The sequence below is a fragment of the Gouania willdenowi genome, chromosome 6, assembly GCF_900634775.1.
Source record: "Gouania willdenowi chromosome 6, fGouWil2.1, whole genome shotgun sequence".
Classification (NCBI taxonomy): domain Eukaryota; kingdom Metazoa; phylum Chordata; class Actinopteri; order Blenniiformes; family Gobiesocidae; genus Gouania; species Gouania willdenowi.
Window position 1 is genome coordinate 45,394,765 of NC_041049.1, and position 27,204 is coordinate 45,421,968.

The window sequence follows — 27,204 nt, forward strand, 5'->3', positions numbered from 1 at the left end:
CGGAAATAAAATACAATATTCACTATGGTCACAAGTTATTTACTGCTGTTAAGACTGTATTACTGAACACAGTAATGCAGGCTTTATTTATGTTACTTCCTTCAGATTATAAATGTGCTGTTTTTATAATTTCACAATAAATTTAAATTGCTTTTTTTAAACAGTATTGCCTTTATTGTTATTTCTTTAAATTTTTATGTGTATTTTTTTTCTCTCAATTATGCTAAACTTTCCTTATCCTGTCTATCAATCTGTTTTTGAAGTTTTGACACAATCATGTCAGTAGTAGGCTGTGTTTTATTATCATTTGCCATGTCTTGCGTGCTTCAGAAGACGTCCAACACGGCGCAGAGGCAAAAACAGTGACGTCACGAGGAAAAGTCAATACTTGGTCTTAGAACGAAGCGTCCAGTGGTACTCTCTTCTATCTATTCAACAAAAAACAAAACATATAAACAAAAAATATGATGTATGTATAACAAAAATAAACATACATGGAGCACCATTGGCACATCGTGAACACCAGTATAGACTGAAATGTGTGTAAGTGGCCAATAAAAGAATATACATTTGACTTGAAGGTTAATTAAGCAGTATTAAATCAACTTGAGTAAACAGGGATTAGTCTGTGCAATAGGGAGAAAAAATTGTTGTTTTCTCACTTAACATTAAGGCAGTGCCAGTTACAGGCAGACCCCATGAACAATTAAGTAGGGTTGCAAAGGGGCGGTGATTTTCCGCGCCAACTTAAACTCTGGAATTTTGGGAATAATAAAGAATATAAACTTTTGATGGGAATTCTTTAATAGAATTAACCATAAATTGAGTCATTTTAAATAACTGATAGTGATATTTTAGATGATGTTAAAATATATTTTCTCAACTATATTTAACATCCCATTTCAGTGCCAACTTTCAATTCTGAAAATTTTCTGTATATTTCTATGAAAAGTTTCCAACTTCTAAAATTCCCTAAATTTTGCAACCCTAGTTGAAATATTTTTTCTTACTAATTAATGTTAATATTTATGTTTGGGTATGATACAGTTACTTTGTTTCAAATCCCTCCCAATTTACGGTTAATTCCATTAAAAAATTCCCATCAGAAGTTTATATTTTTCAATATTCCCAAAATTCTATAGTTTAAAGGTCCAGAATAATGCTATTTTTCACCCATCTCCATTTGTTCTAAGAACCCCAAAAACATGGTATTTGAGCTGCAGTTTCCCAAACTCGCCTGTTTTCAAGAGTTTTAGCCCTCTGAAAAGTCAGTTTAATGACGCTTCTAAAAACGGGCTATTTTGAGGCCTTCATGGATATGCATGAGTGGGCGATTCTGTAGACGCTAACTACACACAACAGCTGATCACTATAGTGATTTTGTTTTGCTATTCACACACTGTTGTTATTGTTTTCAGCCAAAAAACTACACATTACAGTAAAAAGCATGGCTATTTAAGCGGCTATTGTGCTTGTGAGTCAGACAAACGCTGTTCCACAGTGTGTGTTTATCACATCAGCAGCGGAGTTAGTCAGCTGTTTCAAACACTAACCGTAGTTGTTATTTTGCTTTCTTGTCATCCTCACCAGACTACAGGAATAGTCCATTCAAGGTGACAGTCCACTGTTTTGTCAAACCGCTGCGTCGCATAGGGTCAAAAACACGGCAGATAGTCTCAAAGGCAATACGGGGTGGTATAACGGCTACTAAAAATGGAACTGCTCCCTGGGCACTACACCGTGGCTGTCCACTGCTCCTCAGGGAGGGGTTAAATGCAGAGAACACATTCCGTGTATGTTGCTTTACATATACTGTATGACAATAAAGTATAATGTATATTCTCTATTAAACTGCAGTGTTTGTTTTAGCAGTGCGTTAATTTGAGAGGGAGGAGCTCACATTCTTATATAGGGTAGGAGGAGCCAAGATTGTCAGGAGGAGGAGTTTCCGCAATGTGACGTCACATGGCGAGAAAAATTTCTCCCGTTTGGAGCTGACTTTTTACAAAATGTGGAATAACAAGGGAGGGAGGAAACAGAACTTTGGTCCTCTGAATGAGGCTAAAGGAATGTATATCACTGTAGCAAAACCATTAGAAAGTGAATTTTTCATAACACTGCCCCTTTGAGTTGGCATGGAAATTTACCACGGAAATTTTCTGTAAATTTTCCCTTCTGCAACCCTGCACAGGAGAGCTTTGTAGTTGCTCCGTTGAAACAAAATAAATCTTTACAACCTCAAGTAAACACTTCTGTCAATCCTCTATGATCATAGAGGATATACTGTACATACTATAAAGTCTTACTAATGACTTTTAAATTAATGCAATTGAATGCTCACAGACCAGAAAGAAGAAGTGTATGTGGCAAATGATTCCTTCAATGGTTTAGACTAAACAAACAGAAACCTTGTCACATTATGTCTTCCATGTTTTTGTAATTATATTAATCTTTTTCTGATCCCCACCTAATCTTGGGGGCCATTTTTTGCCTCATAGACAACCTGTGAAAACAAAACCTTCACTTATTTTCACTGGCTTTTACAGACACACACACACACACACACACACACACACACACACACACACACACACACACACACACACACACACACACACACACACACACACACACACACACACACAGAAGAAACAGTAGTGAGGTCGGGGTCCCCAGTCCCTGTGATGTGGAAGCTGAACGTCTTCTGTTTCAGAAAATAAACATAGCGAGATTGTCCCAGAGTAACACACACTTGCCGCCAGACAGCCTCATCATATTTCTCGCCCTCTGATGACAGCTGGGAGAGTTTTCCATAGTGATAACAGGATTGTTTTCACACTTTTTAGACGCGTACAGTCTCCTCATTGTGGTTGGTCTCATACGGGGAGGCTGTGAGGCTTCCAAGATGCACACTGTTAAACCTAATCGAAGCCACAGAGACGGGGACAGAGGATACTTATGCTGCTCTGCCTCAGACTTTCTCTCAATCTCTCTGAGGGAATCCTCTGAAGTTCTTCTTTGGTCCTTTTAAACTCACAACTTTTGTGTTGTTTATTAATTGCTAATGTAAATGATTGAAAATGCCACTCAAATGTGTGTTTTGAGCTCTGCTGTAAACACTCTCATATTGACATTGTTGAAAGATTTTTGCGCACTGCATTGTGGGACGTGGAGTCCTGTAGACGGATGCATAGTGTTTTTACTTCATTCTTACCATGATTTCTTGTGTTCCTTTCCAGACAAGATGAAGAGTGATTGCCTTGATAACATTTGTTCCCTGTATTCTCAATGTTATTGGTGTTCCTCTTCGACTTTGATATCGTTCAATTTTGGCCATATTTGCATCTTTCCATGTCAAACATTCACCATTGTTTTACCACAACTTTCAGTGAAAAAAACAGAAATGTGTTTGAAAATAACTTTGGCAGAGTTTTTGGGGACAAACACAAGAAATGACGGTAAGAATGCAGTAAAAACACTTCTTTGCATCTGTCTGCAAGACTCACATCCCACAATACAATGCATGAAACCTTTCTGACAATGTCAATAAACTGTGTTTACAGTGGAGATTTGAGTTTCAATTTTTTTTTTTTCACTTTTACCTAAATTTTTTTTAGCAAATGATCTTTGATTTGTTGATCTGCAAGGCCTACATCGTGTCTTTATCTAATAAAAAAAATGCATGAAGCCTCTTTCAGCATTTTTGACAAGATTTTTGACCGGGTTTGATAAATTTCTCTTTTGCCTGGTTCTTCTTTGGGTTTCAAAAGTCATTCAGGTGACTATTTGCAACATTTTGAAAAAACAAAAATACAATTGGACACCACCACTGCTGAATGTCATCATAATAACTTTCAAGTTGCATTAATGGGTTTGAATGCAATCACAGAAGAAAAAAAGGCATGTGTCTATTACATTAAATCTGTTCATGGTTTATAAAGCCCTTTACTCAGCCAGTATTAAAATAATAAGTGAATCATATTGTCTGACTGGAGGTGCAGCATTAGGTGACTGCTTTGTTCCTTTTTAAAGGATTATACTAATACAGTACAGTAATTTACGACTGTACTGAAGGGAAACTGTCCTGAACACCAAATAATAATCTTATTCAGTGTATTCAAAAACATCTAAAAACCTGGCTTATCAAGAATCAGGTTTGGCCTTTACTGACCTCAGGTTTCCACTATATTCATCTCTGCCATCTTGCCATTTTAATATAGTATTTCTAATATTTTAGCACATTATACAACAGTTGAGGGAGCATGAATGCATCCAAAGAGTCCTGTGCTGACATGAATGAACACCATGGAATGAATGGATTAACAGAGACACTAACACATTTTACTTGATAGATCCAAAGATCTGCTAATGCAAATTCATAGCTACAGAAAACATTTCTGCTTTGTTAATGATGGCTGTACATGTGGTTTCAACTCGCAGCCAGCTGATCGTGTCGAGTTCATGGAAAGAAAAGCAAAACAACTGCGGGCTGTAACAGTCTCATGGAAGAGTGCAGAGGCCTTTAGGTCTCTTTAAAGCCCCCACATCACTCACTCTAAGCAGCCTGTCCGTCTCAAGGAAATGCCTCCTTATAGCGACCAATTTTAAGAGAAATCCTGGACTGCTCCATCATTACAGTGCATTCTTTCGAAATACTAGATGAATTGTTAGCATGGCTTTTCATTCATTTTTAATAATCACAGTGAGAGTTTGTGAACAAAGATGAGTTCTGTCTAAAGCTTTACTTATCTGGGTAAAGAGAATAAATCCAGCCACCGATTCTCCATCACCGTGCAACAGGTTCTTAACATGAGCTGAAAACCATCCCACAAACATTAGCAGAAACTTTGCATTCAAAACCACAGAAGAGTGTATCATACGACAACACTGTTATATCCAAAAATGATCTGCCCAGCGTTGGACAGATTTATGACGCAGATTTTCAGCTTTAAGGTGAAATTCGTCCTTTCCAAACAAGCAATTTTTATTACATCAAGCTCTGGAAGGTATTCTTAGTTTTTATTACGCTCACTGATCTCACCACTATTCTCTATGCAATATTCATCACCACCATTGTTTTCATTAGAAGTGATGGATGGGAGCGAGACATAAAAGTTTCTCAGGCCAAAGCCAATAATTTTCTTCTTCATCCATGTCCCACAAATTCAGATCAATGTACGTTCAACAATCAAGTGAGAGCTTTCTGCAGTTTTTTTTCACCACACCTTTCCATTGATAGCACAAATGTTGAAACGTAACTACAAATATGAATACATTAAAGCTGATATCCAGAGTTTCTGAGAAATGTTTGGATGTCCCGCCCTAAATAATTCCACTTCCTCCCACTGCCTTTGCCAATATACCAGAAGCCACAACTCTACTTTTCTGCACACGCATCGCGAAACATAACAAGGTCGCATCAGGTTGCATTAATATAGGTCTATGGTTCAGGTAAGAGCCAAAATCATATTTACCTGTTTGCTGTTGTGACGCGCGGCCTGGTTTCCATGCACAGTTCCACATTCACTTTGATTGAAGTCGAAGCCTATTGGCTTGGTGATCACAGCGCTCGTTTCCATTTGTATAGGGGTCTATAGGACGAAGGCGGGACTTATATACCAGTGGCGGCTGGCCAATAGAGGGCGCTAGGGTGCCGCCCCACCACTTACCATCTTTGTTTGAGTGAGACATAAAAATAATAAAAAATAATAATGAATTAAAAATACTACAAAACAAATGTATATCTGTATTTAGATAATCAGAATAAATGATAAATAGATAATAATAATGACGATGTGTGAAGTTGTTTCGTTCATCTGTGTCTGATTGGTGATGACGTGTTTCCTATTTAGGGCACAAAAATCTTTACCGTCTCTCACTCTCGATCAAAGTTGTGCATTCACAGTAACGCCTCTTCAATACGAGTGAATGGAGTGTCTCTGGGCGCAGTTTACCTGCGTCCAGAGACACTCTGCGACTGTGCAGAGTTGAATGCAGCCGGAACAATTACACAACACCCTCCTCTCACCATGGGAGGGGCTAACTTCACAGCAGTCCGTCATAAAGTGGCTTTGACAGGTGAAGCCTACCTGCTGACTCAGCATGGATAAAGATGGGTAGGACCCATTTAAAGCACTTTCAGAGAAGGCAAAGAAACATGAACAAACTAGGAACAAACTACATTTTTAAGGATAGGGTGACCATATTTTGACTTGAAAAAAGAGGACACTTGGGTCGACCTCGGCATACTCAAAGTACTCAACGTTTTATTGAATCTAACATGTAATGACAAAATAAAATATAGTAGATAAATAACTTGTTTTTCTCCAAAAGTTTTAGAAAGCATAAAAATGTATGCAGAGGCGTAAAGAGTATCGATATATCCTACTCAAGTAGAAGTACTGTTACTTGATTGAAATTGTACTCAGGTACAACTACAAGTAAGTCAGACATAAAATACTGAAGTATGAGTAAAAAATTGCTCGTATAAATTGTACTCAAACTCAAACTAGTTACTTTCACCCCCCGCGTTTCTTTTTGGTAATAAATCTTGCCACAGTTCCCTTGTGCAATTCTTTTTTTCTTTAAAATAACACCAATTAATTCAGTTCAAAATAAAAACAATTCTCAGGCTCTGATTATAGCTAAACTTATAAACTCTAAAACTGAGGATAAAAAAAACAGTATTCAATGTTGTTTTGGTGCGTTACATTATGTTCAATCTGATTGGTCAGCTTTGATGTGATGCATTTGGTTGTTGTCTGGTTATTCCATTTTTTGTAGTTTCACAATGTCTGTTGATCGTTTGAAAACAAAAAAATATATAATTTACTCGGTAATGGTTGGGTGTAGTTGGGTGTACTTATTTTAAAATGTACAAGTAAAACTACTGATATAGACATATACTGAAAAAAGTGCAAGTACCTGAAAAAGCAACTCAATTACAGTAATGTAAGTACTCTGTTACTTTCACCTCTGAATGTATGTACACATTTATTCATCCAAAAGTTGAACTTATTTTAACCCGAACTTCCTACATTTGAAGTTTCTTCCAGTTCAGTCAGGATCACTTTAGTCAAATAGCTTTATTTAGCATGCATTTTAGATTTGGCGGTAAGGCACTATTCTTAGACCTCTGCCCTTTCTAGCATTTGCGTGGAAAGCCCGAAGCAAAAAGAGATCCTGTTCTGTTTTACATGAGCTACATGGAGAGGCATGAACAGAGAGAGCGGTCAGCAGGACCCCCTGGAACAGAAGCACAGATGTTTAGATGGCAACAAAAGAGGAGCGTTTAATTAGAAAGAAGAGGAGGAGCTGGGGTGGGGGTGAGCTGCGAGGTGTTTGCAGACAAAGCGTGCGGTTTAAATGCACCGCTGAGACCAACTCTAACCAATGGGAAGCATAGAACATGATCTGCTTGTTAACTGGTTAGGGGATGGATGCTGTCAGTTGTTAACAGCTACTGATAGATGAAGAGGCTGGACTAGCTTGACTTTAGTGCCTGCCTCCATGGAGGTTTTATCATCTAGGAGGCTCCTTCTGCTAAAAGGTTTTCATTGAATCCATCGGCATTTGGTCTCTTTCAATCCATCTTATGGTGCATCCACACCAAACACGTTTTCTGCGGCACACACAAACAGATTACATGCAAAGTCAATGGTTTAGACGCGCTGGGAGGCGAATTATTCTCCGGTGGGGCGGCGCGGTGTGATTCGTGTGTGGAGAGGGCAAGTGCGCTCCCGATATTCATGATAATCGCCGTTCGCTTGAGTTGAAAATATTGAATTCCAGCGCGTGACTCGCAGGCGCGAAAGCCAATCAGAATCCTTGTTGGCAATGAAGTCAGGCAGGCAATACGGAAACCAGTATTTTCACCCATTCAACCATTGAGGAGAAGCTTATCGTAGCGGTGTGTGACCACCGGGAGCTGTATGACACAGCCTGTTATTATAACAGGGACCAAGACCAGGAAGGATTTGCCGTGGAGGAGAATCAGCGAGGAGGTGGGAACAGCAGGTAAATGTTCTCTCTAGTTTTTATCTTTGAAAGTCGGCAGTGAGCGAGGATAGCATTAGCTAATGATAGCTGATGATAGTGATGATGATGATGATGATGATGGTGCTGCAGCAGCATCTCCTGCAGAAACAAGTGCAGCCAAACCATCTGATATGAACGACAGAAGTTGTTTTGCATTCTGTTATAAATAAAAAGTATCTATACATGCTTGGTATATCAGTGATGACAATGTTGATCATTACCTCATTTAATGTTTTTTCATTAAAATATATCTATGATCTTATTTAAGTAACAGTGACTTGATAAGCTATTAATATATGTATAATGTGTTTGTTTTTTGTTTTTTTGAGGAAAAAGAGCAAAGAAGAGGCCCAGCCAAGGCTCTCCAAGAGAGGTGGAGCAGCTTATCCTACAGACCTTCAGGAGACCACCTCCTCACCGCCAGCTCTAACTGAGGATGAGATGTTTTTCAGAGACCTGCTTCCTATCCTGCAAAAAGTGCCACCAGAATTAAGGGAACGTTAAATTTCAAAGTTATAAAATTCTTGATTATCATCCGGTAACACTAAATTCGGAAAATTTTAATGAGGTCTTTGATTGGGCTGGATGGGCTGGGGTGGGGGGCACTATTTGCATGGCAGGAACCACATTGTGAATAATTGTTTATACTAGTTTGTTTTTTACGTAAGTATTATAATATTGAAGTAAATAGTTAGTTTTGTTTTGAGGTATTATAATGTTAATGTAAATGGTGTTCTTTCAGAATTGTTGATTAAAAACACATTTTGAAGTGTACTTTTGCTTTCTTTTTAATTTCTATCAATGCGTATTAACAGCTATGTGTACACCACATCAAGGTTATATATTTTCATACAAGAATATATAGTTTCCTGATGTTGATTCTCTGTGAGACCTTTAATGCCTTAAATTAATTTCAGAGGTGAGGTTTCTTGGATTATTTCTTTCTGGTTAAAAATGAAGCTGACAGACGTTTCTCTCCCCATTCTTCCATATTTATTATACACATGTTAATACAGTAGGAAGTTTGCACTATAGAAGTATGTGGTTGGCTCTTAAAATAGTCGTTTTGGGTGTGCTGGTGCAATATGTCTAGTCATGGAACAGCTCCTGCAGAGAAGTACGATGTGAAGACCTCTCGTCCATAGCTGTTAGCTGTGGTCCTGAAGGAGTCACCTGTGGCCAGATACCTGCACAGTGAACAACATAGAAAAGCTCAGATCATTGATAATCCGATATATATAATGTGGGTGTGTGTACGTGTGCATAAAAGGTGTAGAGATTAGAGAGAGAACAGGCCTTATCTCCCAGAATGTGTTGCCAGATGACAATAATTAACAGTAGTAAATAACTAATGATTTATGAATTATTAATAATATATGAGTTAAAAACAATTAATATTATTAATGAAACAAGCCTTATCTTCCAGAATAGGTCTCCAGAGGACAAAAAATAACAATAGTAAATAAATAATTTATTATAATGATTAACTTTTATTGTAATTGTAATATATTTATGATAAAGACAATAATAAAGCAGGCCTTATCTCCCAGAATAGGTATCTCCAGAAAACAATAATTTTAATAATTCTGCTTTTAAATTCCCTTGGGATTAATATAGTATCTATCTAAATTGTGTATTTGAGAGATGTGTCTGATGAATCATGGCATCTTCGGTTGCTTATGAAACTTACCGGAGACAGAAAGACAGTCATTTGGCTGCAGAGATGGAGCTCCGGTAGTTGGTGTCCTGCCGGGACATCCGTGGGCCAATCAGACCCAGCAGGTCATCGAATCGGGCACTGGTCATCCACAGGTACCACTAGAAGCAGTCATCATCCAGGTGCAACTCCTGAAGCAGGCAGTGAAGCTCACCGAGTTGGATGTGTCGCTGGTTAACCTGGTGAAGACGTTTCTTCCCCTACCGAGGGTAAGGAGCAGCAAATTGACGGGGGTCCTCCATAGTTGATGGTGGAAACAAACAGAGCCTGTTTTGGGAGTCTGGTGGGCGGACCTTTGCTTCAGACGCGAATATAAAGCAAATAGAGAAACATTTTTTGATCCTGCAAATCCTGCGGAAGGTTTCATGCGGCAGACACGAACGGTACCACAGAAAACACGTTTGGTGTGAATGCAGCACTATACTTTAGTATTGCTTTTCTCTTTGCCTCGTGTGTGACATTTTCATCAAAGCAGCATCTTTATGGATTCTGACACGTGTGAGTAAAATGACCGTAATGCCACGATACTGGCATGATCCTTAGCATTCAGAAACTAATCCGTGTATCATTCGTTGTTCATTATGTAACAAAAACATGATAAGATCGAAAAAACCACTCATTAATTGACATTTGTTTCCAAAACCAAAATGAAAAAACGGAAAACGCCTTGTTTTTCAAAATCAAGCTCTTTTGCTTCGGTACAGAAAACGGAAGGCAAATACATTACCGATTTGCCATTGTGTATGGTTATGAGCAATGTTGAGCGGTAACACGTTATTTGTAACCACCGTTACTATTGACAGTAACTATACTCTAACGCAATATTCTTTGTGTGTTTGTCCATTACTTGGCTAGCTGCAGTATATTTCCTGTTTACAGTGGCGCTACATATTTTAGCGGGATGCCGTGCCAACCACGGTAAAACAGAAGAATAAGAAGCATTGTCGGCGTGTCTCTGTTTACTCTAACGTGTGCTAATCTTGGAGAGTCAATGCGAGAGCAAGACGAGCTTCTCAAAGTTGAATGAAGTGCATTATTTTACCAATCTGCCTCAAAAAGATACATGCATCGGCAAAGCTCTAAGCTAACGCTATGTTGGTAGAAGCACTGGACGTGAGGCAAAGCCCCTCCAACAAAACAACAGCGGCTAGATTTTAACTGGACTGTTAGCCAGGGACAGATCAGCAAAGCTATTGCACGGTATGTTGTTGAAAAATAAGCAGCCTGTCACTACTTTGGAGTCACTGCTTTCAGCAGTTCATTAGCCTGATACCATGTCCTATGCATTACATTGTGTAGCTCAGAAAAATGCTGTGATTGTTTTTTTTTTTTTCCATATTTATTTTTACAAGCATATATAACAGCAGAATCTGCACATGGAATACACACAGCTTTATTCACATACTGTATGTTAAGGTGTAAGTCTTAAGTTGTGCTAAGGTTGAAAAATTGCTCAGTTTTAATTTTAGAGCAGCTGTATTGTACTTTATATGCATATACCAGAAGAATCTTATTGTATTTGCTTTTATTATTATTATTATTATTATTATTATTATTATTATTATTATTATTATAAAACCATCTATAATGCACATTATAGATGCCAAAAATGTGATGGAACCACACGACCGGTAGGTTTGTCCAATTCATATGAAATTCGCCACATGTATTCTTGACCCAAAGATGAGCAAAAATTTACAGAATGACCCTGCCCAAAACCAAACAGGAAGTCAGCCATCTTACGTCAAATATCAAAAAAGGTGTTTCGCCCTGGAAAAACAGCAAAATTGCAATGCAAATTTTTGTAAGCACGCCACAATTTCATAAAACCCATAACTCTGACACACAAAGTTCAATCAGCCTCAAATTTCACACAAATGACATTTGCCCAAGCCTATTCATAACTGCTCTAAAACATTTCCCATCATGCCTTGCGTTTTCGACTGGCGCCATTTACATGTTCACTGTTAGCAACTATGGCACACCATAATAGAAAAATGCATATAATATACAAAGTTCAAACCGCCTCGAATTTGACACTGGTTATGTGTAAGGTGTGTTGGAAAGGTCAGGGTGGAAAGCGGCGTCTGCATCCACAGGAGTCGAGATAAGTCAATTATTTACAGTGTCTGTCAAAGTCACATCAGCAGTCAGAGAACTGACAGAAAAAAGCAAGTGTTAATGAATTTAGTTTTCAGTTCCTAACCTCAGGGACTACTTTAAACAACCTGCTCATCCTTTATCAATCATGCGCGTCAAATGAAAATGGCCGAGAAAGCATAAAGAATTGTGTGAAAAACCAAATCTAATCCAGTTGAAGATATCTCAGCCCCTCCAAATACATAGATTCAATCAAACCCCACAATATTTGCAGGGATCACAGTTTTTCCATGTAAATGTCACATGATGGCAGTCATTTTTAATCGCAAATTGTTGAATGAACTCAACACAATTTTTTCCAAAATTCTGCAATTTTCTTAGTTCACATGATTTCCCAAATAGAAATAAAAAAGGTGACAAAATTAAGACATTTTAAATGTAATGATCCAGCAGGGACTGATATATGTCACTTCTTGCTTGCATATTGTTGGTGTCTTTTATACTTTATATAAATCAGTTGGCAAACTAAGGCACATTAATGTTGAAATTGATGGTTCTCCCGCCTTAAATATGCATCCCACTTAAAATCAATCTGGTCAATATATGGATGCTGAACTAAAATGAGTTTGACACACCTGATCTAACAGATACAAGACTGATTTCCAGGTGAAGGAACTCAAAACAGCAAAAGTAAAAGATAAGGCAAAAAGCATGGAGTGTGTCCTCATGGTGAGAGGAAAGTATATCAATGAAAATACTCAGAAAGCACAAACCTCGACCCCAAATGTCATCTTTGTGAGATATTGGCAGTTATCTGGATCAATGATCATTTCTTATAAATAACACAAGCGTAAACTGTAAATTATTTTGATCATATTTATTGAAAGCTTGCACATGAAAACATGTCATTGCATAAATAGGCCAATTAAAAAAAGGCCAGGCCTAAACGAGTCACAGAAAGTAAGTGACAAAACAAAAAGGTTCTTGAAAAAATAGCCAAATACGACCTTTCTTAAAACATTACATCGGTTCAATAACAGATGGCACATTAACTTTACCAGTCATCACCAGTAAACGCCACCCCACATTTCCACACACCCATGCCTATGGCACTAGCCTACTGTACAGCCTATATCAGTCAACCCCAACCCTTTTTATTCCCTCCCACACATATCACACAGGATTATGATAAATGGGGAGACAAGAATTCTTCAACTATATTTTATTTGTCGAAACCAGACACCTTTTAACTTTAACCAGCTTAGCTCAGCTGCAGCTGAAGCAGGCGGCAGCAACAGACCAACTGACAGATTCCACCACAATTTTTGGTGGAATCTATTTTTCATCCATCTCCATTTGTTCTAAGAATCCCAACAACATAGTATTTGAGTTGTTCATGATATAAGAAGCCACCAAAACATCACAAACCATCATTCTCAGCCAATAGCAAAATGTGATTGATAGCAGAGTTTTAACCCATAGAGGTCAGTCACTGACATTTTTAAAACAAAAGAAATTGAAAATACTGTACTTTGACTAAAATGTCAAGACTTGGACAAGAATCAATCAACAATACAACTTTAAACCCAAATACATTTGTTTTCAGCAGAAAAAATGTTTTTATTTTGGGGTTTAATTAATCTTTAAAGGCTTAGAAGAAATGTATATCCCCATTAATATCCATACAGTAAGCCCAAATATGGGCATCCCCATTTTTACAAAAGATCACAATGGATTGCGCAATATAAATCCAATCTGTATGAAACTGTGGAGTAATTGAGGAACTTCTGCCAATGATGAGAAATACAGAATTTTTTGATTACCATTTTCTAAACTGATCCAGAATCAGCATATTGATCCAGAGCCTTTCTCAATTTAAAATAATATTTCATGGCATATGGTATATCTTTGGTTAAAATTTTGAAATATTCCTGCCAACAGACAATCAAACAAATGTAAAAACATGACCTACTTGGTGTAAGTAACAATCACAGGTTACTACTAAATAAACATATTACAGTTTACCATAGTGATCATGTTGGACAGACAGACATTAATAATCTAGATTAGTTCCTCAAAACATAAGGAATTTTTTCTCACACTAAAAAAAAATTGAATTTGTTTAATTTACCGTAATTTAACAACTTCAGTATTTTGGAAGAACTGAGATGTTATTTCTGGTTTTGAATACAGAAGTGGTTGGATTTGTTAAAAATAATAATAATCATCATTATTTTTAGGTGTATGAGTCATTGATCCATGAATTTGCTTTAGGTTCTTACTGCTGTAAACTGGAGCCATGTTTTGTGTCACTTCTGACAGCTCTAACACCACAGTGGTGAATCTGAACCACACAGGAGTCAGAGATACATTTTGTTACTGTGCCATCGCAATGAGCTCACTGCGAGCCGACTGCCACAGCGTCACTGACGCGGCTGAACGGAGTTCCTATTGTGGGATAAAATGCATGGCCTGAGATTAGAGAGAAGACTCTGCCAGATTCCATTAACCTCACATTGAGCTGAGCAGGTCTGATGAAGTCATGTGAACACTGTAAAAATTTCAATAACATTTAAAACAATCTATACAGCTCACAAATAATCAATCATGTCCTCTCTGCGGCTTCCTCAGGACCAAAGATGAAAATAGAGCGAGATACAATGACATCTACTAAACCATACATTTACACTCAAGAGGAAAAACACAGGTTTTAGCAGAACATCCTTTCCTTTGGTTTTCTCCAACACACAGTTTTAAAAAATCTAAGTCATTCAGATTCAGTGGTGTATGATACTGTAAGATTTACCATTTAGGATCGAACTGATACTAAGTAAATATTAATATAAATACTAATACCTGAGATTAATGTATCATCAAACTGCTGACCTTTAGTGTGGATTTATGATTACTTTGTAAAAACCTACGACAGTATGTGGGCAAAGATGAATCAACTCAATAGAACATCGACAAAAAAAAATTGTTGTCTGCAGGATTTTTTGCACAAGTTATTATTATTATTATTATTATTATTATTATTATTATTATTATTATTATTATTATTATTATTATGTTTAAGGTATAGTTCAGAAACTACAATGCAAAAATGTGAAATAAAATTTCCACTGCTCTTGGAGAATCAGCCAAGTGAAATAATAAAATAGTATGTCTTTAACTTATAGGTCAGCGGTTCAAAAATTGGAAGGCGTATGACGTGAAAAGGAGGGGAGGGGCATAATTGTTTAACATTAAAATTAAGTGAACTTTATTATTACTGTTTTAAATTTTTTTTGGGGGGGGGGCTGAATTTTTTTCTTTCCTATCAGAAAATATTTGGGATCCACTGTTGTTATCGTTCAGTATTTCTTTCACCCTTAAAATAAAAGGAGAATTATTCAACTAAATCTGAGCCATATTACTGTCATTGTCGTTTCAGTTTCAGTAAATATAATTTTCTTTTACCTCTTATGTTATTATCTTGTATGAGGATATGAGGATCTTGGAGGTAAATTTAATTGTACATGACATATTTTAAGTTGCATGCTGGAGAGAAAACTAAACTAGGGTATGGATCTTCTTACATTTGTATCATCCAGCACTGAAGTTTGCAGCAATATTATTGATATTTTTCGATGGATCCGCCCACCATTACATTCATCTCTAGGTCTGAGCAGGTCACACACAGCTCATGTGTCAGGAGGATTTCTGTAAAGTCTGAAACTGTGTAATAAATTACCACCAGAGCATGAAGCAAATTTTGGATGTCAATTAAAACAATTCTTAAATATGGAAGTGAATATTGAAAAGTGAGTGGAAATTCCTCATTCCTCATCCTTTAGAGAGCCGTGATATAATGTCCTTTTCCTTTTCCTGGCCTTCACAGAACAATTAATCTAATCTAATGATCAACACTTGTGGTAATTATCTTCTATTGCTATCTTTTGAGAGAAAAATATGAAGGTGGGAAAACATTTCTGTTTTGTTAATGATGGCTGTACATGTGGTTTCAGCTCACAGCCAGTTGATCCCGTTGAGTTCATGGAAAGAAAAGCAAGACAACTGCAGGCTTTAACAGTCTGAAGATGTGGAAGAGTGCAGAGGCCTGTAGGTCTCTTTAAAGCCAACCCATCACTCACTCTAAGCAGCCTGTTCGTCTCAAGGAAATGCCTCCTTACAGCGACCAATTTTAATTCAATTTCTGGGGCCTGCTTCATTCAGTAAAGTGCCAAACAGATTCAACTCACTTCTTTCAAAAAAAATACCAGATGAATTGTTAGCAGGGCTTCTCATTTTTAATAATCACAGTAAGAAGTTTGTGAACAAAGATGAGTTCTGTCTAAAACTTCACTTCTCTGGGTAAAGACAATAAATCCAGCCACAGATTTTGCATCATTGTGCAACATCTTCTTAAAGGAATCCTCTACTGTTTTTACAAAGTACTACCATTAATTTGAAGATCTGTGCCTAACAAAAGGCATTTTTATGAACCATATTCGTTTTATTAATTTTTAAAAATGGGACTACTTTATCGTTTTAACCCTGTGTTCCACCATCTTGAAATCATTTGATTGATGATGTCCCAAGCCCCATTTGCCTGTAAACATCCCATTGAGTGAAGCAATTAGCGTGCCTTTGAGATGACTTTTTTGGTCAAAATGCCAATTTCTGCTCCAGCTCAAACTGTGCGACTCAGACGCACAGCCCGAATGTGCGCAGCTCACGATGCATGTGCTGACACTGTACTGTCCGACACTCTGACATGATCTGACTACTCACACTGCACGTTCATACACGACACATTGGGGTCTTGTTTCCGGAAATGTAACGTACAAATTGGAAGAAGAACAAGAACACTGAAATGTCGCCATTAAAACAGACGAAGAAGAAAAACCCGGAAGTGGAGAAATGCTCGTAAATCTCAGCAAAAAGAGCTTTATAAAAGAAAAGACGGCGACGTGATGGACCAGGAGCTGGCTGTCAATTTTACAGCGGTCCTACGGTGTTCGCGCATGCGCAGTGTGAGCGTTTACGGTAAGCCGGTCCGTGGCACTGCTTCAACTGTGCGATACCCTCACGAGGAGCGACTGTGCGATTTTTGGCCCATTTTGAGCCGACTTTTGACTCGTGCGACTATTTTTTGGGATCGTGCGAGTCTCTGCTAGATCGTGTGTGGTGCATCGTGTAGTATACATGGGGTCACGAGAAGCGATTAACACCTCACGACCAGCTCCCGATCAGCAATCGTAGGTCGTAAGGCGTATGCCTGCCTTAAGGAACCTGTTGGCTGAAGTTAATGAGTAATCAAGAACTGTTGAAGACACACAAACGCTGGAAACAGAAATCCTTTCAGGTGGGAGTCCTTCAACAGTCTGTGATATACCCGCTAACTTCAGCCACCAGAGCGTGTCAGCACACTGTTTAAGGGGGAAATAAAGTTTCCTTAGGAGAGCTCTTCTTCTCTGCTTCATTGTCTATTATGATTTCAAGATGGGAGGATCCCATTAACATGAGCTGGAAACCATCCCTGAAACAATAGTGGAAACTTTGCATTCACAACCACAGACGAAGTGTATCATACGATGACGCTGTTACACCCTAAAATAATCAGTGCAGCGTTGGATAGATTTATGACAGATTTTCGGCTTTTAAGGTGAATTTCATCTTTTCAAACAAGCAATTTTGATCACATCAAGCTCTGGAAGGCATTATTCATTTTTATTATGCTCACTGATCTCACCACTATTCTCTATGCAATATTCATCACCGCCATTGTTTTCATTAGAAGTGAACTTTAGCTGCAGGGACGTGGAAGTGGCGGATGGGAGCGAGACATGCAAGTTTCTCAGGCCAAAGCCAATGATCTTCTTCTTCATCCGTGGCCCATTAATGTTTCACTGTGTTTTTATTTCTAACAGAAAAAGCAGCTTTTAGGAGACTTTTGTCATCCCTGGCAGATTCAGCCTCGGCTAAAGAAACATTTTCTCTATCAAGATTTATAGATTTCTGCAGAAATAACAGCAATTCCTTTACATGATGGGAATTTGATAAACGTTAACTTTTGCTAAACCGCTGAGATATGAGTTTGTGTTTTGTGGTTGCTTAAAACAGAGTCACTGAGAGTTTTTTTAAGGACTTATCAGGTGTCATCAATGCTACCTGGCTGTCATTCAACTTAGAATATGGAGATAGATGTCGCTGACATTGTATTTTGTCCATTGTCTTGGATGCATAAAATCTTTATCAGATAAAGTCTATTGTCCTCAAAGATCAATACATTAAAGATCATTTGTTTAAATTAAAGATACAAAAGATTGAAATTGCTGCTCAAAAGTTTGTTTTCATTTCCACCGTTAATACTTAATTTGTTGATGTTTTCACGCATTGCATTGTGGGATGTGGAGTCCCGTAGACGGACGCAAATACTGTAGGAGACAGAAGTTTAGCTGTATTGAGGTTTTTTTAAATGAGCAGTGACAATGCAGATTTTACTGTAATATTGTAAATATTTCCTGAGACAAGGAAGGGAGAAAGACGTGTTTTCAGCTCTCTCCGGGAAAGCTATACTCCCGTCTGATAACGCGACCTTGACTACCAGCGAGCAGCGACCAGCTGCATCTGAGAAAACTGGGCCCAGACATGCCACCAAAAATGGAAGAGAACTTTAAGCTATTCAAAGAAGAGCTTAAAGAAATGATTAAGGACATGAAAGAGGAACTATCTATGAAGATGGAGAACATGACGAATGCCTTGGAGAAATCATTGAAAATACTGGAGAATGATGTCAAGGTACTGAAAGAAGAAAATGTAAAGAATGCAGAAAAGATAAAAACATTGGATGCGAGGGTTGAAGAACTGGAAAGAAAAGAAAGAGAAAAGGATGTCATCATCACGGGCCTAAAGATAAGGCCAAGGAGCTACGCCAGTGCAACAAGACAAACTGAGGATCCGACCAGCGAAGACGAAAAATCGATTGAAGAACAGGTGATTAATTACCTGGACTCGAAAGGCATTGAAGTGAATCCAGACAACATCAACAACTGCCAGCTGCTGCCAAAACGCAAAGACACCAGAGATGTGAAAATTACATTCACCAACGTGAAATATAAAGCTGAAATAATGAAACAAGGAAGAAAACTGGCCGGAACGATGGTGTTTATGAACGAGAACCTGACGAAGCAAAACGCAAGTATCGCATGGAAAGCACGCCAACTAAAGAAAGGAGGAAAAATTGTGAAAAACTGGACCAGAGGCTGCAGGATTTACATCACACCTCTAGGAGGAGAAAATGGAAAACCCGTTCTAGTCCAAAGGATGGAAGACCTGGAAAAATACGAATGAGGTGCCTAAAAGTCAAGAACACTGATAAAGGTCATGGATATGGACAGAATCACTAAAAATCATCCGCAACATCATCAACATCAACAACGGGAGATTAATCAAGTAGACGAAGTGGACCCAAACAACTTTTCACATTGGAAACAATACACGAACAGCCATTACTACACAGAGAATGACTTCAAAGTGGAAAATAAGAACGAAAAAGGTCTGTCACTTGTTCACTGTAATTGTCGCAGTATGTATGCAAATTTTGAAGACATTAAGGATTACATCTCTACATTGTATAGATTTGACATAATAGCACTGTCAGAAACTTGGATGAATGAAAAAAAAGGCATGGATTTTATGATAAAAGGATATGAATTTGTCTATAAGAACAGATTACATAAGCCAGGAGGAGGGGTAGCACTATTCATAAAAGAAAATATAGATATGGAGATAATAGAGTCTTTGAGTTTAGCTGTGGAAGAAGTAATGGAATGTATAACAGTGAAAATTACAAGTCCAGAGGGACGTAAGATAATAATCTGCTGTTTGTATCGTGCACCTGACTGTAAAATAGACATATTTAATGAGAAACTAACCAAAATGATAGAAGAAATCAAAAATAAGAGATTACTGATATGTGGAGACTTCAATATAAACATTTTAAATCCTTTAAAAAATACACACATTGAAGACTTTGCCAATTGCATGTACACAAATGGATTAAAACCTCTCATAACGCAACCAACCAGAATTAATAAACACAGCTCAACACTGATAGATAACATCTTCACAAACATACAAAACACAGATGTAAAGAGTGGTATATTAATAAATGACATCTCTGATCATTTACCAATATTTATGATACTAAACGCAAAAGAGAAGAAGAACCGTGTAAATCATAACACACAGACATACAGGAGACTGGAAGGAGAAAAACAATTACAAAACTTTAAACAACAGATAAAAAGACAGACGTGGGAAAGTGTCTTCAAGGAAGAAGACGTGAACGTAGCATATGACACATTTACAGACACAATAACGACAATATACGATAAATGCTGCCCTTTGAAACAAATAACAACCAAAAGTAAAATAAACAATGTACCATGGATTAATAAGAAAATAGCCAATGTATGCAAAAAGAAAAACATACTATATAAAAAATATATAACAGAAAAAACATTAAAAGCAGAAATGCGTTATAAAAAATACAGAAACAAAGTTAATAATTTACTTAGAGAAAAAAAAAGGGAATATTATGAAAAACAATTAAAAGAGAATAAAAACAAAAACAAAAAATTGTGGGAAATAATAAATAACATAACCATGCGCAAATGCAAAGAAAAAAAATGCAGATCATTTTATAATAAACAATGTAAAAGAACACAATAAAAACATAATAGCACAAGAACTCAACAGTTTTTTCATTAATACTGGAAAAGACATAGAGAAAGAGATAAATAAACACCCAACACTTAAATGGAACCATTTTGACAATGAGAAGAAAGACATTGATAAGTATCTTGTACTCGAAGAAGTAACAGAAGCAGAGGTGGACAGAATAATCACTACCAGTACTTCAAAAAAATCCAGAGACGTTAATAATCTAACTATGAGTCTAATAAAAACCATAACAGCTGAAATAACCCCGCCACTAACATATATAAGTAATCTATCATTCAAGAATGGGGTATTCCCAGAAAAAATGAAAATTGCAAAAATCAGACCGATTTACAAGGGTGGAGAAAAATGTAATTTCACTAATTATCGACCTATATCAATATTACCACAACTGTCAAAAATTCTGGAAAAACTGTTCATGAACAGACTCGACAAATTTATAGAAGACAACAATATACTACATGAAGGGCAATATGGATTTAGAAAAGGACGTTCAACAGCAATGGCTATAATTGACATCACGGAGAATATAAGAGAAGCATTAGAAAAAAAACTATTTGTATTTGGAATTTTTCTGGACCTAAAAAAAGCCTTTGACACAATTAATCATGATATTCTACAAGAAAAACTTCAAAATTACGGAATAAAGCGTAACGCCTTAAAATGGATTAAAAGCTATATGACAAATAGAAGACAATATGTTGACTTTGAAGAAAACACATCAAAATGCCAAACCATACAATGTGGTGTTCCTCAGGGTTCTATTTTGGGGCCAAAACTGTTCATTCTATACATAAACGACATTTTCAAAGTCACCAATTGCCTAAAACTAACATTGTTTGCAGATGACACAACCATTCTATGCTCAGGCAAAGAAATTAACACTTTAATAGAGTCAACAAATGAAGAACTATTAAAAATTCAAACATGGTTAGATGTAAATAAACTATCCCTAAACGTCAGTAAAACAAAATTCATTAACTTTGGAAAGAGAAAAAAAACAGGAGATATAAGACTGAAACTAAACAAGGAAATAATAGAACAAGTAAAAGAATATAGGGTACTTGGAGTGTGGATGGACGACAAGCTGACCTGGAAAAAACATATACAAATAGTTAAAAACAAAGTGGCCAAAAGCAGCTACATCCTATGGAAGCTTCAACAAATCCTACACACCAAATCACTTAAAACAATATATTCTTCACTCATAGCATCGCACCTAAATTACTGCTCCGAAATATGGGGTAATAACTACAAAACGTATCTTGAACCACTATTTAAACAACAAAAAAAAGCTATAAGAATTTTACATAAAGTACCACACAACACACACACAAACGATTTATTTGAGAAGTCAAAATACCTAAAACTGCAAGAAATAATACACTATAACACACAAATACACGCATTTAGGGCTTCATCAGGAAAATTACCACATCAAATCCAAAAACGTTTCACTTACAATCAAAATCCCTACGAATTCAGACATAATACTGTGTTTAGACCAAACAGGATCATATCAAACGTTGGCAAACATAGTACTGTGTATAGAGCCATGAACCTCTGGAACAGCCTTGACAAAGAGACACAACAGTCAGATAATCTGAAACAATTTAAGAACGAAACGAGGAGGACATTTTTACACACATACAGATCTCAAGTCAACTCTCCATTGAACTCTACAGCAACGACATGGAACTCATCAACTGGTCATTGAGCACCATTGACAAAATCTTCTCAACGAGGCAATTGCTTCAGCACGAAATACCGTGTCCAAAGGACACATACCCAAGTGGATATGTCGTGGACGCACGAGGGAGAAGCCAGATGCTCTGTCTCTCCCAGCTGAAAGTGGAGGATGTGGAGGACATCTATTTGCTAGGAGTCATGATCTTTGGCCTGCTGATGATGGGGGTATGTGTCTGTGCATGTGCCTTTCTGATGGATCGTAAGCTGAGGCGACTCTCAGAGGATACGAAGGTTCTCAGAGAGAAGAAGAACTTCACGTTTGGAGAGTTGGAGGAACGTAAACAACGACTGGAAAAGAAAGCTCGTGGAAACACGGGGGAAAAAGACTGTGATGAGGAGTAACAACAGGAACAATGACTGCAGACAAGAACACATCACAAAAAAAAAAAAAAAAAAAAAAAAGGGAAGAAACGAGGTTGGATGTAAAATTATCTGTGTTCAAATTAGGGGACGGATCTAGATAAGCATAATGCTTTTTTCCGTCGCCCTTTCCGGCATGAAAAAAAAAAAAAAAAAAAAAAAAAAAAAAAAACAATGATGTGAATTTGCTCTGAATGTCAAATGAATTTCTGTGAATGCAACCATGTCGGAAATGAACTGAATAAATAAATAAATAAATAAATAAAAATTTTTTATGAAAAAAAGTTACACGCTTTTTTTAATTTATTTTTATTTTGTTAATGTGGAGGAAATCAATATATTGATCTGGAAACAAACTACAACAAGCCAATTGCTGTCCTCTTTGCCTCGGAAACAAATACTAGAAATTGTATGTTTTTTGTATGTTTATTTATTTATTTCATTAAAACAAATATTTTCTTGAGACCTAAGCTATGTCTTCTTCGAATTTAAAAATACATTTGTGCCCAGCAGCTTTAAGTCTTGAAGTCTGAAGATGATTTAATCCATAATCTCAGAGGTATTAAAAGTTAGACCCTGTGTAAGATAATTTTGTAAATACGATAAAAAGCAGAATTTCTTAATGATGTTTTTCATTATAGTAGATCTAACAAGAAATATTAAAATAAAAGGATTGTGTTTTCATCCCTTCTCCTAAAATGTAATAAAGCCTTATTTTTCTTGTCTGTCTATTTTCAATAATTTCAAGCACTTTTAATAAAACTTAATTTGCAACAGCAAAAAAAATCTGGCAGAACAAAATAGTTCTGCCTAAGAATTAAAGCTGAGTTTCTGAGAAATCTATGTTTATGTATCATTCTTTTGAAATGCAAAAAAATACCTAACTAGTCTTTCACTATAGTCTACTACCGGTGGTCATTCATATACATTAATGTATATAAGTCCCTCCTTCGTCCTATAGATCCCTATACAAATTATGCCGCAATTGCCCAGCCAATAGGCTTCGACTTCCTGCAGTAGAGACTGTCAATCAAAGTGAATGTGGAACTGTGCACGGAAAAAGGTAAATATGGTTTTGCCTCTTACCGCAGAAATGTCCATCTACAAAAGAATAACGATGACCCATAGACCTATGTCAATGAGATCAATGCAATGCAATATTTGCGTGTGCACAAAAGTAGAGGCGTGGCTTCTGGTAGATTGGCAAAGGCAGGGGGAGGAAGTGGAGCCATTTAGAGAGGGACATTGAGATGTTCGCTTTGAAATTTTCTCTCTCTCTTTTCATCCTCCGGATAATCGCTTTAAGATAATGTTAACTCAATTGTTCATGAAAAACTAAAGGAAAAATGTATTAGTCACTGGTAGTCACTGGTAGACACAAGCACTACATCACCAATTGGCCATTTTTTCAATCCCTACGAGACCTTTGATGAAAAACCACTTTGTACTAAGAAACGTTGAGTCATTATATTGAACTGTGGAGACTGGAAACATCCAAATGTCACCAAAAGCAACAGATAAGTAGTATTTAATTCTAACAGCATAAGGGTTCTTTATATGAACCATTACGTCATTGCTTCTATCACTTAGCTCAACTCGAGGATTACGCGGCTTCATTTTTCTTATACTGCTTCAAATTTAATGACAATGGGGCGGCCAGAGAACGAGTCTGCTTTTTTGTTTCGTTTAAAAAATACAGTGCAAAAACGAAACCAATGTGAAAGTCGGAGGACTCATTTGACGGTGACACAATAAACAAAACGAGTTAGGGGTAGAGAATAAGAGAGGATCTAATGTCTGTAAAATACATTAGAGTGGCAAAAAGAAACATAGGCAGCATGTCAGGTACAACCAGAACAAAGAAAAATGAGAACTACAAATAATGGAAAGGAAAAATGATGATATCTTGCTCTGGGTTTCAAAACGAGAAGCCTATGACGAATGACACACATGAAGTCTGTCATTAGTTTGAAAACTCTGGCAGAAAAGCCATTTAAAGACATTACAGCTCACGTGCTACAGTGAGCCACTCTATGTTTTTATGAGAAAACTTAATACCACAGAGACAAAGACAGTTCAAAAGAAACAACAATGCCCAGCAGCATCATACAGGGTTGCATATAGAATCTCAAAAATCCCACAAATGATAACAGAAGAGCTCCTCCTCCTACTGGCATTATGTCTATAATGTCAACACTGACCAATGAGACGAGCGCTGCAAAACTGAAGACCTTCCCCCTGTTAATGACACCATTAGAAGACATACATGTGATAATTCAAATGAAGTGGAAGACTTACTAAAATAACTTTATTATTACATGATTGCACATTTTATGTTATCTTTACGAGTTTTGGAGCAGAATATGTCAGGTTCTGTTTATTTAGCCCTTTGGGTCCTTTTTAAGTTATTATGTATCTTTGTTTATTCGGTTTGAGTCTAGTCATGTTTAACTCTTGTCTGTGTTTCAGGTGTTCCTACTTGTGGCTCCACCCCCCAGTGATGTCAGTGTGCTTGGTTGGTGCCTGATTAGCTCCCTCATGTTTTCACCCAGGTGTGGGCCATTCCCAATCAAGATTCCCTCACTATTTAGCTGAGTGCTTGGACACAGTATGACTGTGGGATCATTGTGTGATGTTGTTAGGGTCATTGGCGCCGTCCTCGTGTCCTGCTGTGTCTGGTCTTGCTCCCTGTTCCTCTGTCTTGGATTTGAGTTTTGTTTTTTGGCTTTTGCTTTGAGGAATAAAAACATGGACTGGTTCCAGGAATGATAGGCTTCTATCCTGCCTCCATCTCTCTCTGCATTTGGGTCCACACCAGACTGCAACAGAATAGTCACTATTTTTACCTTTCTCAAAAAAAATTACATTTTTGACCCATTTCAACCAGATTCAGATCTTTTTGTTTAAACCCCGAAATGAACATTCACCATTGTTTTGTGAAACACCAGAAATGTGTTGGGAAGTCACTTAATAGATATCACAAAAATAATGTAAAAGCACTTCTACGCATCTACATACAGCGTAGGCAGATGCATTGCATTGTGGGATGTGAAGTTCCGTATACTCTAGGGCAGTGTCTCTCAAATTGGCGTATGTGATGGCACTACGGGGGCTACTTAAGATAGAGAGAAGAAAATTAACAAATGAAAGCATTAAAATATGGGGTTTTATAATGTTTGTTTTTAGTTAAAAATTATAATCATACCAAATATTGTCAGCAACTCACAAAATGACAACAAAAACACACAAAATAAGAGAAAAATGTACTGAAGAATGAAAAGAACAAACAAACACACAAAATGACAGTAAATGGGGGTACTTGGATTCAAAAGTTAGACAAACGGGGTACTTGAGCCAAAAAAGGTTGAGAACTACTGCTCTAGCGGATTTCACATCTTACAATGCACAGTGCAAAACATTGTGACAATGTCAATAAGAGAATGTTTTGTTTGTGTGTTTGTTTGTGTCACTCGTAGCCTTCAAATACAATATATAAGTAGGTTGGCAAAAATTCTAACTTGCCTTGAATACAGCATTACTCATCAAGTATTGCTCTGTTTCCACACATTCGCACGCAATGCTCGCTCCACGCCCCCAAACCACCCTCACCGGCTTCCGATACAGTGCCTCTTTAAATAATGCCCAACAATTCCTTCCTGTCAACTATGGTGCTTTCTTTATAATGAGAGAGCTGAACATCAAAAACACTTTTGTTTGTGAGTTGGGCCTGAAAACTCAAAGGGGCTAGTAATCATCAGGAGTTTGGTTCTGGTCTCTTTATGGCACATAGAAATAATAGCCAGACTGGCCAGCGCCCACTTGGGAATAGAGCACTTATTCTCTAACTTACCATCATCAATGTGGTAGCAATCAGCTGTGGTGCTGTAGAAAATGAGGATGAAGAGGGGGAAAACCCACATTCACTCCAATCCCACTGTGTTTTTGCCACTTTCAATCAGACCTTTCTCTAAGTCTGCTTTGCCAGTTGTTCATTTGGAGAGATGAACAAACTAACATGGCTGTTCTAGGCAAAGAGACAAAGAGAGAAATGCACACGGTCGACGCCACTGGCAAGGGACAACAGACCACAGCATCTATCCCCAAGCCTTCCTGAGCTCACCCTCAAATCAGAAGGTAATTACTTTCTTCTGCTACCATCGTGGATATAAACACTTCAAACCCCATCGCTGTTTGGGTCGTAAATATCCGAGCGGGGAAAAAATGTGACCATACATGTAATAATTTATGTTTTAATGTCTTCACAAGGTTGTTATTCTTGCCTGGGGTTCTGCTCCGAGTCGGGAGCGTAGAGATCTTGATGCTACAGTGTTGAAAACCATTCAGCCAATGAGAAACGACTGAGTCACGGGTGCTCTAAATTAAAGCGGCCGACGTTTAAAGTAAAGATCACACTGCTTCTAAAAACACCCACAGACACAGTCCAAGACACATCCCTGCCAAGCGAGCACATGCTTAACCACAAACCACTCCCTGCACACAGATAATGGAGATCC

General features: G+C 37.4%; 1 protein-coding gene across 4 annotated transcripts in view; it reads right to left on the bottom strand.

Annotated features, from left to right (window-relative positions):
• The window catches only part of znf469 (zinc finger protein 469), a 335,089-nt gene that overhangs the window by 193,656 nt on the left and 114,229 nt on the right, over positions 1-27,204 (bottom strand). Inside the window, exons 4-5 of one of the 4 annotated variants that reach the window (XR_003674351.1) lie at positions 9,728-10,052; positions 9,016-9,224 (exon numbers count right to left, since the gene is read on the bottom strand). The exons of the other annotated variants lie outside the window; for them this stretch is intronic. The gene's annotated coding sequence lies outside the window, so the exon portion shown is untranslated. Of the gene's footprint in view, positions 1-9,015; positions 9,225-9,727; positions 10,053-27,204 lie in introns of those variants that run through there. 4 annotated transcript variants of the gene reach the window in all.